The sequence below is a fragment of the Pelophylax lessonae genome (assembly GCF_965119305.1).
Source record: "Pelophylax lessonae genome assembly, chromosome: 6".
In the NCBI taxonomy this organism is placed as follows: domain Eukaryota; kingdom Metazoa; phylum Chordata; class Amphibia; order Anura; family Ranidae; genus Pelophylax; species Pelophylax lessonae.
Genome location: NC_138773.1, coordinates 159,153,647 through 159,166,017, shown reverse-complemented (window position 1 = coordinate 159,166,017; position 12,371 = coordinate 159,153,647). Strand labels below are relative to the sequence as shown.

General features: G+C 45.2%; 1 pseudogene across 1 annotated transcript in view; it reads right to left on the bottom strand.

Annotated features, from left to right (window-relative positions):
* The window catches only part of LOC309558676, a 63,703-nt pseudogene extending 57,936 nt beyond the window's left edge, over positions 1-5,767 (bottom strand). The window contains exon 1 of the transcript in view: positions 5,568-5,767. The product of the transcript in view is annotated as an uncharacterized misc_RNA (transcript). The remainder of the gene's footprint in view (positions 1-5,567) is intronic.
* Between the last annotated feature and the right edge of the window lie 6,604 nt (positions 5,768-12,371).

Here is a 12,371-nt window from a genome sequence, read left to right as displayed (position 1 = left end):
AAGGACGAGCTCGCTCGAGCGGATCTGCCAAAAACCCTGGATGCACTAATACAACTCAGTATTACCATAGATAGAAGACTACGAGAAAGAAAGGCTGAAAAGATGGGAATGCCATTATCCGTTTCCTCTCGGAGTCTGGCCGTTGACCCCGTTCCTATGGAGATAGGAACCATACGCCCACCGCTATCAACTATGGAAAAAGCCAAAAGACGAAATGAAAATCTCTGCTTGTACTGTGCATCCCCGGATCACAAGATAAACGTCTGTCCCCTAGTCAACAAAAAGAAGGGTGAGTGTTCACATGTCTCCCTAGGAGGATTGACAACTTCATTCACTAACCCCTACATTTCTGTTTTTTTGACATTACAGTGGGACCAGAACAGGATTACTACTAAGGCCATGATTGACACAGGATCTTGTGGAAATTATATGGATATATGTTTTGCTGCTTTAAATAAAATTCCTATTATTTCTAAACTCAAACCTGTCTCAGTAAGTCTTATTACCGGTGTTCCGTTATCCTCTGGTCCGATCACCGATCAGACACAAGCACTTCTAGTCACTATTAACGAGTCTCATAGGGAGACTTCTACCTTCGATTTAATACCATCACCCCACTTTCCCATTGTGTTGGGACTTCCCTGGTTGCACACACACCAACCAACCATAGATTGGAAGAAACGGTCCTTGACCTTCCCTTCTTGTTATTGCGAGGAAACGTGTAACCTCCCGTTTTCCGGGAAGATTCTGTCTGTGGTGACAGATGAGATTGCACCACTATGTTATCAGGATCTTTCTGAGGTTTTTTTTGAGAAAAATGCTCAAGCATTACCTCCTCATCGAGACTATGATTGTAGCATTGATCTACTCCCAAATAGCAAATTGCCGTTCGGTCATGTTTATCCTCTTTCACAGGATGAACTTGCCCATCTCAAAACCTATTTGGATGAGAACTTGGAAAAAGGTTTTATTAGACCTTCCACTTCTTCCACAGCAGCAGGACTCTTTTTTGTTCGCAATAAAGATTCAAGTCTCAGACCTATCATCGACTACAGGAAATTGAATGCTATCACAATAAAAGATCGCTATCCTCTACCGCTTATCCCTGAGCTCATTGAGCAGGTGCGTGGAGCTACCTATTTTTCAAAATTAGACCTGAAAGGAGCATACAATCTCATTCGAATCCGTGATGGACACGAGTGGAAGACTGCATTCAGAACTAGATACGGATTGTTCGAATATCTTGTGATGCCATTCGGCCTATGCAATGCCCCTGCAGTTTTCCAACGATTTATAAACAATATTTTTAAAGACTTACTAGATGTCTGTGTTGTGGTATATCTGGACGATATACTTATATATTCACGGACCCTGTCTGAACACATAAGACATGTAAGACTTGTATTATCGAGATTGCTTGCACATAATCTTTATGTGAAGCTGAAGAAATGCTTGTTCCATAAAGATGAGGTACTCTTTCTAGGCTACATCATATCCAAAACAGGAATCGAGATGGACATGAGTAAAATATCCTGCATTCAGGATTGGCCTACACCAACTACACGCAAGGCGCTACAGCGATTCCTGGGATTTTCAAATTTCTACAGGAAGTTCATAAAAAACTTTTCTGCTATTGTGAGACCCCTCACACAGCTCACTAGCATAAAAATACCATTTAAATGGTCAGAAGAAGCAAATAAGGCTTTCCACTTGTTAAAGACAAGGTTTACTTCCGCTCCCATATTACGCCATCCAGACCCATCCCTCCAATACATTCTGGAGGTAGATGCGTCAAACATGGCAGTAGGAGCAATACTCTCCCAACGACCTACCCACACTTCACCACTTCATCCAGTCGCTTTTTTTTCTAAATCCCTGAATAGTCCCGAGATAAATTACCCCGTGGGTGAAAAGGAACTGCTTGCTATAAAATTGGCTCTGGAGAATTGGCGACATTTACTCGAAGGCACCCAACTACCAATAATTATATACACGGACCATAAAAACCTCCAATATCTTCAGACTAGCAAATCTCTCTCGCATCGACAGGTACGATGGTCACTATTCTTTCTAAGGTTTAACTTCCTAGTGACCTACACACCTGCAGATAAGAACAAAAAGGCGGATGCACTATCACGACTAACTGAAGAAAACTACTTTGAAATCCCTTCCGTTCCTATAATACCTCACAAACGCATTATTGGAGTTGTCCGTTCCTTAAAGGAAGAGGTTCTGCATGGTATAAGTTTGGATTCACCCCCACCACAACTAAATACTGATGCAGAAGGCTTCCTCTACTACAACGACAAACTTTACATACCACCTACCCTACGCACCAAGATCTTGGAATTATCGCATGATGTGCCTATGGCAGGACATATGGGTATGACAAAGACTTTCAATTTGATTTCTCGACAATTCTGGTGGCCTGACATGAAAACATCTATACAAAAATTTGTCTCTTCATGCAATGTCTTTGCCAGGTCCAAAATTGACACTACGAGACCATCCGGTCTACTATGCAGTCTACCAATACCCCAAACTCCATGGGAGGTTTTGTCATTGGACTTCATCGTAGAATTGCCTCCTTCCAAAGGATTTAATACCATCTTGGTGTCAGTGGACCATCTGACAAAGATGGCACATTTCATTGCTATTCGCAGACTACCTTCGTCCAAACAAACGGCAGAACTCCTGATGAAACATGTCTTCAGATTACATGGTATCCCAAAAACTCTTCTGTCTGACCGTGGATCCCAATTTATTTCTAAATTCTGGCAAGAACTATGTCACATACTACGGATTGAGCGGAAGCTCACTTCTCCTTACCATCCGCAGACCAACGGACAGACTGAAAGAGTCAACCAATGCATCGAGCAGTATTTACGTTGTTACACTTCTTACCAACAGGATGATTGGTTGGATCTTCTCCTCCTGGCAGAATTTGCCTACAACAACGCAACTCACAGTACAACCAAGCAGAGTCCGTTCTACTTGAACTATGGGTTCCATCCCTCTATTCTCCCTCCACGCATCCTTCCTTCAAATAACCCAGTAGCCTCAGACTATCTTACCCAAATAAAGGATTCTCTGGGTTTACTAAATACTACCATTGCACACGCTCACAGTCAACAAAAGAAGTACTATGATCTTCGTAGAAGACCTTCTCCACAGTATACTATCGGGGACCTTGTTTGGCTCTCAACAAAAAACTTGAGACTGAAGATCCCTAGCAAAAAGCTTGGACCTCTGTTCTTGGGACCTTTCCCAATCAAGAAACTTATTGGAAAAGCTGCAGTGCAGCTTACATTGCCAATGGACCTAAAAATCCATCCCATTTTCCATGTGTCGCTACTAAAACCCCATGTTCCGGACCAAGGAATAAGGCCTAATATTCCACCTCCCCCTCCTGTACAAGTTGAAGGTGGAGAAGAATACGAGATAAAAGAGATTCTGGATTCTCGTATCTACAGAAGAAGACTTCAGTACTTGGTTAGATGGAAGAACTATGGGCCCCAAGACGACACCTGGCTAAACACCTCTGACATACATGCCCCTAGATTAATCCGCAATTTTCATGCGAGATACCCAGACAAACCAGCTCCAGAGGCCTTCAGGAGCAGGCCTTAAGGGGGGGGTATTGTAATGTTCCGGTACCTTTGGTACCCTAAATTACACTTTCCACAAGTGTATGCGCCCCACCATTTACTTTTGGAAAGGTGCGCATACACCTTTAAGACTGGAGCTGTCATCACCCAGCGCCGGACTAGATGGCTATTTAAAGCGCCGGTTCTCACTCACATGTGTTCGTTCAAACACCCTTACCTGGATGCTAACCTTGCTTGAAGCTTCCATGCTTGCAAGCCTACTTCGCTGACGGAACCTCGCTGCGCTGATCCCTGTATCCCGCTACTGGATCATCCGCCTCTCCTGAACCACCCTTCGGCTGTATCGCTAATAGTGCTAAGTACCCCGCAGGGGAATTCTCTATAAACTTATACTAAGCTTACACTATCTAGCTCTGCATAGTAAAGACTGTTTATCACATCTGCATAACTAGGTTGCTAGCTCTTGAGACTACTGCTACTTTTCTGCACTGGGTTGATCTCTTTTGTATGTCCACATGCTATTCTATCATCTGCTATCATACAACATTGCTAAACCTTCCTGCATCCATCTGCTACTGTCTCACCTTCAAGTGTCTATCACCTACCACCTCCACTCAACCTATCCCTCAACCTTCATCATTGTGTTACCACATACATAAAGTCACTCTAGGAACCAGTTTGCTAATTGTGTGTATTTACTGGCTGAAATAAGACCTTCCACACATGATGAGTCATTGAGGTTGGGAATGGTATCTCAGCATATCTCTTACATGACTACTGACGTGGAACTATTTCTGCAGCTGAAAATCCACACCATATAAGAAACGCAGGAGCGTTACACTCCCAAGCTTTTATATTGTTTAAAGGCTTTTGTTCATTTATGTGGAGAATTGAAACCTTGCACATTATGCAATATAATCTTGAGACCCATATCTAGCACAGGAAAAAAAAGCTTATAAGATAGGCCTAAAACATGATATACTCCAAACCCAGCCTCATCAAAGCTAGAATCACACCAATGTGCTGAAACCAAATAAAAGAAGCAGATCTATTGTAGCGGTACAAACAGAAACCCACAAGGGTGAAATTAACAAAGCCTAGTTATAATATATGCATTATGTGAGGTAAATAGCAGCTGTACAAAGCATAGTATAGAATATTCTGGATTTTAGCTGAGAATGACTTTCCATTTTTAGAATTAAGATAAATGAAACCAAAAAAATAGAGAGGGGGTAATAGAATAGGGAGGATTGGTAAAAAACTACAACCCATCCATTTGAAAAAAATCCAATGGACAACAAAGTCCAACACCCGTCCACGAGACTCCAAAGACCGCCTATTAGATAGAACACCCTCAAGAGGTGCAACCCCAGGACACTCAAATAAGATCCCATAAGCGAATAAGGGGGAACAAACCAACGGGTAGGGAAAGAGATATACCCTATAACATGAGTATGATAAAATAGCCAGTCAGTTTCAACAACTTATACTGTCAAAGAGAATGGTACAGAAAAGAAGGTAGCTGGAACCAGGTCTCAGCTGATTCTCTCCTGTCCACACATTCCTAAATCACTCAAAGACTGGAAAAGAGAAATTAAGACTTTTATTCCTTATTATAATAAACCAAACTGCATCTTCTTCATGACTGCACCAAAATACTTGATAAGAGTTTGGAATACTGTATAAAGTATATTGATATATTAGGCCGCCAAGTCTCTGAAAGGTTGTCTCCATCTTCTTTGATCGCGACGGGTAGCAGGAGTAGCCCAAATAGGGCAGGTTTTGCTTGGTGTAGCAGGTTGACGAACATTAGGTTCAGCTTCCAGCAGGCAAAGTTTAATCAACAAGTCTTTCCCTTCTGTGACATTATAAACAATATATACCGATCCATTATGTGGCAATGTGAGCTTAAAGGGGAATCCCCATTTGTATCTTATACGGGCTAATTGCAGCACTGACGTGACTTCCTTCATCCTGCATCTCTTCTCAAGGGTAGCTTGTGAGATATCCGGATAAATTTGAACTTTAGTGCCCTCCATCTCAATATTAGAGATATTTCTAGATGCACGCAAAAGATCCTCTTTAACAAGAAAGTCCTTAAGACACAGAACAATATCTCTAGGTGGCTTGTCAGCAGGAGGTTTTACGGTGTAATGCATGGTGAGTTCTATCACATGTGAAGGAAGACATAGGTCTGTCTGGCAATAAATCATGAAACAACTTATTGATAGCTGGGACAAGGTCAGTGATGGATTCAGGAACTCCACAGATACGCAGGTTATTTCTGCGATTCCTGTTATCCAAATCTTCTACCTGTGATTGCAGCATAGTGAAGTTTTCAGCCAGTATCTCATATTCCTTTCTAAGGTCATTGTGTACAAGGGAAAGCTTGTCATGCTTAGTTTCTAGCAAGTCTGTGCGACCCCCCCCCCAGGGAAGCAATCTCCTGTGTAAGTGTATTTGTAGATTTGTGCAGCTCTGATTGAATCTTATAAGCCAGCTTTTCATACATCAGGGACAGACTTGCATCCAGGTCAGCTTTAGTTATTTGATTTGGGTACTCAGGGTCTGTGGTTGAATTGGTATGCTCAGGTGGCGGTGCATCTGTTACTGCAGGCCGCAAGGCCTCGGAGCCATCTTGGGACATCCTCGTTTTTTCCTTAGTGCGGAGAAGGTAAGTTGTTAACGAGTGTTGAGACGGGCAGCCTCGGCTTTTTTTTACCTGACAGCATGCACTGGACTATTCTCCAGGGGTGCAAGATAAAAAAGGTAGGAAAAACTGTGTTTAAGCCCTGGGAATCCGGCAATCTCTCTCCATATCCGGCAGAGCTGTTACAGGAATCTTCCATCCAGCATTCCGCCGCACATGCACCCCCCGGGGGAGGAAATATTATTAGCTTAATTTTGGATAGACTGAGTTTGAGGAAGTTGGTGTGACATCCCTATCGATATGCCTGTTAGTAAATCAGTGGCACATGCTGAAACTGATGGGGTGAGCTGAGGGGTTGAAAGTTAGATTTAGGTGTCATCAGTATAGAAATGGTATTGGAAGCTATCAGGGGACCCAGGGAGGAGTTGTAGATTCAGAATAAGAGAGGCCCAATGACAAAACCTTGGGGGACCCCAACGAAAAAAGGAATAAAAGAGGAGGAGGTAGAGATGTAAGGGACACTGAATGTGCCTTAAGATAGGTACAATTAAAACCAATAAAGAGTACAATCATGTAGACCAAGGAAATAGAGTTTTTTTGAGGAAGAGGGAGTGGACAACAGTATCAAAGGCAGCTGGGAGGTCCAAGAGTATGAGTATAGAATAGTGGCAATTGGTTTTAGCTGTTAGTAAGTTTGCGAGTTTTAGCAGAGCACTTTCTGTGGAGTGTTGTGGGTGAAATCCAGACTGAGGGGGATCAAAAAGGTTATTCTCAATGGGGTGGCAGCTCAGGTGGTTGTAGAATAGAGGTTCAAGAAGTTTGGAGGCAAAAGAGAGTAAGAAGATGGCTCTTAGAGACAGGTGGGGTCCAGCGAGGCCTTAAGGGGTGACCAATGCATATTTTAGAGGATTGGGGAAGACGCCAGTAGAAAGGTAGGGATTGAAGATGTGAGAAAGAGTGTAGTGTAGGGTCTAGAGGGGCAGGTGGTTAGGTGGGCATTATAAAAAAAGTTTAGTGAATTCTTGTATAGTAGCTGGGTTAAACGAGGGAAGTATTAAACGTCGAGGTGGACATGAAATGTAAGATGGAGGAGATAACTGTGACAATCGTATCACAAATTGTATCAATCCTATTTTTGAAGAGATTTGCGATCTCCTGGGTAGTGAATGAGCTAATGAGTGGAGGCAGGAAAGGACGAAGTAGAGGGTTTCATGTAGAGAAGAGTTGTCGGGGACTGCATGAGAGGGCCCTAATGAGAGTGATAAAATAGGTCTGTTTGGCAGTGCGGAGAGTAGAATAATATTGGTTGAAGCCTTGCTGGGATTTGGCAGGAGGCAATATGAAACCGCCACATTGTCTGTTTTAAGCCTTATAAATGCACCACAACCATGTGCATTACATGCAGTTACAGAGAGCTTGTGGCCCCTTTCACTTGAATAGGTCCTATTCACAAAATGTGACAGAGGGCAGAATTATTTCTGGCATGTGTACAGTTCTATTCGACATTCGACTTCCTTTGCAGGCTTAAGGGGGTGGTTACTTCTCCCAAACTACAGGTGTAAATGAGCCATTATGCTTTGAATTTAAAGCTGGTTGATTGCCATGCACAGCTACTCCAATTTCGATAAATTCTTCTCATGGTGTGGTAAAGTATATGTTAAAATATTTATTTTAGTTTTAGTTTTCTATGTCCAACTGAGATGCTATAACTTCCTATACTGGAGAAACTTGATGACCTACTGTTTACCATGAAGAAAAATTCCACTAGTGATAAGGCTCGAAAGGTATATAAAAGATACAGTATCATAAGTATGCAAAGTACACAACAGTGAAATATGAAAATGTGATAAATATAGTGGTGTTTCATTTTAAATGCCTTTCAGGAACACAAAACACATACTATATCATGCTCAAACCTCAGCTCTTTTATATCTTAGCTTAGAACATAAGTCCCCAACCTTTGACACCATTATGTTCAGTTTTTCAGTACAACATTGTGCAATGTGGCACAACAAGGAAGAAAAACAGAGAATAATTGAAAAACATTTATCTCTGTGCAGATATTATTTGGAGTTAACCCCCTCCTGCCGACGGAACGCAAATATTTTTAGAGCCGTTTTTTAGAGCCGACAGCTAGCTCTCTTGTAATAACAACCAAAGCAGCTAATCAGCTGCTCGGCTGTTATTACAAGTAGCGGGAGGGGAAGTCTGACCCCCTCCCGCCGCCTTTCACCAAAGACCCGAGCAAACAGCCCCCAAGTCCGGCGGCTGGCCGAAGACCCGAACAAAGCCGGATTTGGCTCTGACCGGGTCTCCAATGTAGAAGTAACTCCAATGTAGAAGTAACTGTAAAAACTCAGAAGTGATATCATGACATCACTTTTGGTTACTGGAGCCTTAAAGGTGCCAGATTAAAAAAAAATGCCAGTATTCAAAACAGCCAAATTTGGCGTTTTGAATGCTTTTAAGTGCAAAGGCGGGATTTTATCTCCATAAAGAGTACCTGTCACTGCCTATTACTGTCACAAGGGATGTTTATATTCCTTGTGACAGCAATAAAAGTGTTAAAAAAAATTAAAGTGACAGTGTAAAAAGAAAAAAGAAAAGAAAAAAAATAAAGAAAAAACATTTTTTTAAAGAGCCCATCCCTCCGAGCTTGCGCGCAGAAGCGAACGTCGCACCTATATTTATAAACGGTGTTCAAACCACACATTTGAGGAATTGCCACAATCGTTAGAGCAAGAGCAATAATTCAAGCACAAGACCTCCTATGTAACTGTAAACAGATAACCACAAAATTTTTTTAAAGCGTCGTCTATGAAGATTTTTAAGTACCGTAGTTTGTTGCCATTCCACGAGTGTGCACAAATTTAAAGCATGACATGTTAGGTATGTATTTACTCAGGCCTAACATCATCTTTTACATTATACAAAAAAATTGGGCTAGCTTTACTGTTTTTTTTTTTTTTAACTCATGAAATCTATTTCTTCCAAAAAAATTGCATTTGAAAGACTGCTGTGCGGGGGGGGGGGGGGGGGGGCGGGGGGCGTGGCCGCACGGGCATGTGAGAAGTAGTGTCTCACAAAGCTCCCTCCGATACTCCGGTGATTCCATACTTGCCCCGGCTGGCTACCCATTTCTGACCACCGGATTCGGATTCCTGAGACTCCCCTGCACGCAGCAGTATCTTGCATGCTGCGTTCCGGAGCCGCCATGACCAGGGGGAGCAAACAGAAGGACGGCAGCGGTGCTGTCCCTGCCAGTCAAGATGGCGCCGGCCCTGGGACACCGCAGCCTGCCTCCCGCGGGATGGAGAAGACCAAGGACGCTGGCACCAAGTCAAAAACATCTCGCACTGGGGGCAAGGACTCTGCAGGGGACATTCTTCTGTATGCCAAGCGGCTCTGTGACATCCAGGGAAACGGCGATGCTGAGTCTGCACATTCTGCTGATATACAGGTACCTGGGGACATGACATGTGGCCTGGGGGAGGATGGGATCCCAGAACAGCCTGCTCTGACTATGGAACTGGAGGGTGACATTCCTGTATCTGACCAACCCACCCTGGGACAAATTTTACAAGCTGTGCACCGCTGTACTGCCTCGGTGAATATGGTGAAAGACAGACTCGGGGGCCTCACTGAGGAGGTGGCTCTCCTCAGACAGGACTTACAGAAAATCCGTGAGCGTACCACGGCTGCAGAGAGTCGCATCTGCGACTTGGAAGACCAAGTTCCTGCTCTGCTAACGGAAACCAGAGCTACCGCCAGACAAGCCCAGGCGAATAGAGACAAGACAGATGACATCGAGAATCGCCTGCGACGTAATAATGTCCGCATAGTGGGGCTCCCGGAGAAAGTGGAGGGAAGGGACCCCACTGAATTTGTTGAAGCTTGGCTATGTGAGACTTTTGGGCAGGACTCCTTCTCCCCCTTGTTCGCGGTGGAGAGGGCACAACGGGTCCCCACAAGGGCCCTGCCTGGCAATGCCCCCAGGCCGATGCTTGCTAAAATACTGCATTACCGGGATAGGAAGAAGATTTTGCGACTGGCCAGGGAAAAGGCGGACATACGATACAACGGTGTCAGAGTGTCCTTCTACCCGGACTTTTCGGCCGAGGTTCAAAAACAGAGAGCTAAGTTTATAGATGTGAAACAACGCCTTCGCCGCCTTCGCCTGATATACGCTATGCTGTACCCTGCCCGTTTGCGTGTTACGGCTGAAGGGAAGGCACAATTTTTTGACACGGCCGCCGATGCGGCAACTTGGCTGGATATCAGTGAGCCCTCTCTCCGCCGCAGGCGCCCTGAAGACCCTGGAGACTGAAGGGGAGCGAAGGAACAACCGGCACACACGGTTCCCCTTTTTTCAGTTTACTGCCCTTTGGATGTAATTGCCTGAGAGGATTGATACTGGCCCGGCCGGGGACGTTTACAGTTGTACGTTTGCATAGAGAAGCTCTACTGCTATATGGTTAACTGGACTTTGATGGTCCTACTTGCGCACCTGCTGTGGTTTACCATGGTTTCTATGCACAGTTGAGCTTTCTTGGGCGGGTCACCACCACTGAACTGCTCGACCGTTGTCGGGTTCACCGGGACTGGACTGCCCGCCCGCTTTCAAGTTTGTGTCAAGGCACCGTTGTGCCTTGCTGTATTGAGCCTACTTACCTTGGATCATATTTTTGCTTTTGAGAGATCTTCACGCACATTTGACTTTTTGGATTACGTATCTGCACTCGCCATACCCCTACCCCCTTTCTTTCTGAGTACCACTTGCCATTCTGCTACCCGTGAGCGGACCCAGTGGGCTGGAGCCGCACGCTCTTTTTCTACCTTGCCATGGCTGGAGTACCTGTAGTCTCATGGAATGTCCGAGGCCTCGGGTGCCCAGTGAAGCATGCCATGATAGCCAAACAATTGAAGAGGCATCATCCAGCCATCATTGGCCTACAAGAGACGCATCTGTTAGGGGACACTGTGGGCTGTTTGCGGTACTCCTGGGTGGGTTGGGGGTACCACTCCACCCACTCCTCGTGTTCCAGGGGAGTCAGCGTTCTGCTTCACAGGTCGCTGGCCTTTCAGGAACTGGGGGTGCAGGTGGATCCGGAAGGGAGGTTTATCTTTTTGCATTGCATATTGTTTCAGTTTACATGTATACTGGCGGTGGTCTACATTCCGCCTCCGTTCTCCTCTTTTGTTCTTAGGGAACTGCTGAACTTTACGTTGGACAAGCTGGGCACCCCGTTGATTGTTGTAGGGGACTTTAATGGCATACTGGACCCCACCCGGGATAGACATCCTCCTCCCTCCTCCTCCTCAGTTGCTGCTCGGGGCACGGCCCTCTCCCGCTTCTTGGAGGAGGTGGAGTGGTCGGAGATTTGGCGTTTGAAGCATCCTGGCGTGGTTCAGTTTTCGTGTTTTTCCAAAACCCATCTTTCCCTGTCCAGAATGGACCTCTGTGTGAGTAATAGGGCTGCCCTCCCTGTTGTGGAAGAGGCGGAATATACTTTGAGGGGAATCTCGGATCATTCTCCGTTGGTGGTCCGGCTTACGGTGCGCCCACGAGTGGCCTTGGACGGGGCCCCCTGGAGGTTCAACGCATTCTGGTTAAAACTGTTCCCGCAGGATAATGGTATATCTGCGGCCATTACAGAATTTTTTGAGCTGCACGGCCACACCGGGGATGTGATTGCGAGATGGGATGCATTTAAGTGCTTTCTTCGGGGGGTGTTGATAGCTAATATTAGAAAGGTTCAAACGGGTTCTAGGCACTTTGAGGAACAACTGGCACGCAGTGCTCGGCAATTGGAGGAGGATTACATCACTGATCCTACTGACGATAAGAGGGTGGCCTGGCTCTCCGCACAATCGGTGTGGGTGGGTGAGGTCCGGTCTAAGGCGAACAAAAAACGGTTCTTTACGAAAACTAAATTTTATGAGGAGGGGGAGCGGACGGGCCGCCTTCTGTCACGTTTGGCGGGGCGCGCCCATCGGTCCCTCCCATTGGGGCCCTACGGGTGCCAGCCAGGCACTTGGTAAATAAGCAGGAGGAGATTATGGCGGAGCTGGTTAGATTTTACACCGACCTTTATTCCTCCAGGGCCTCTTAT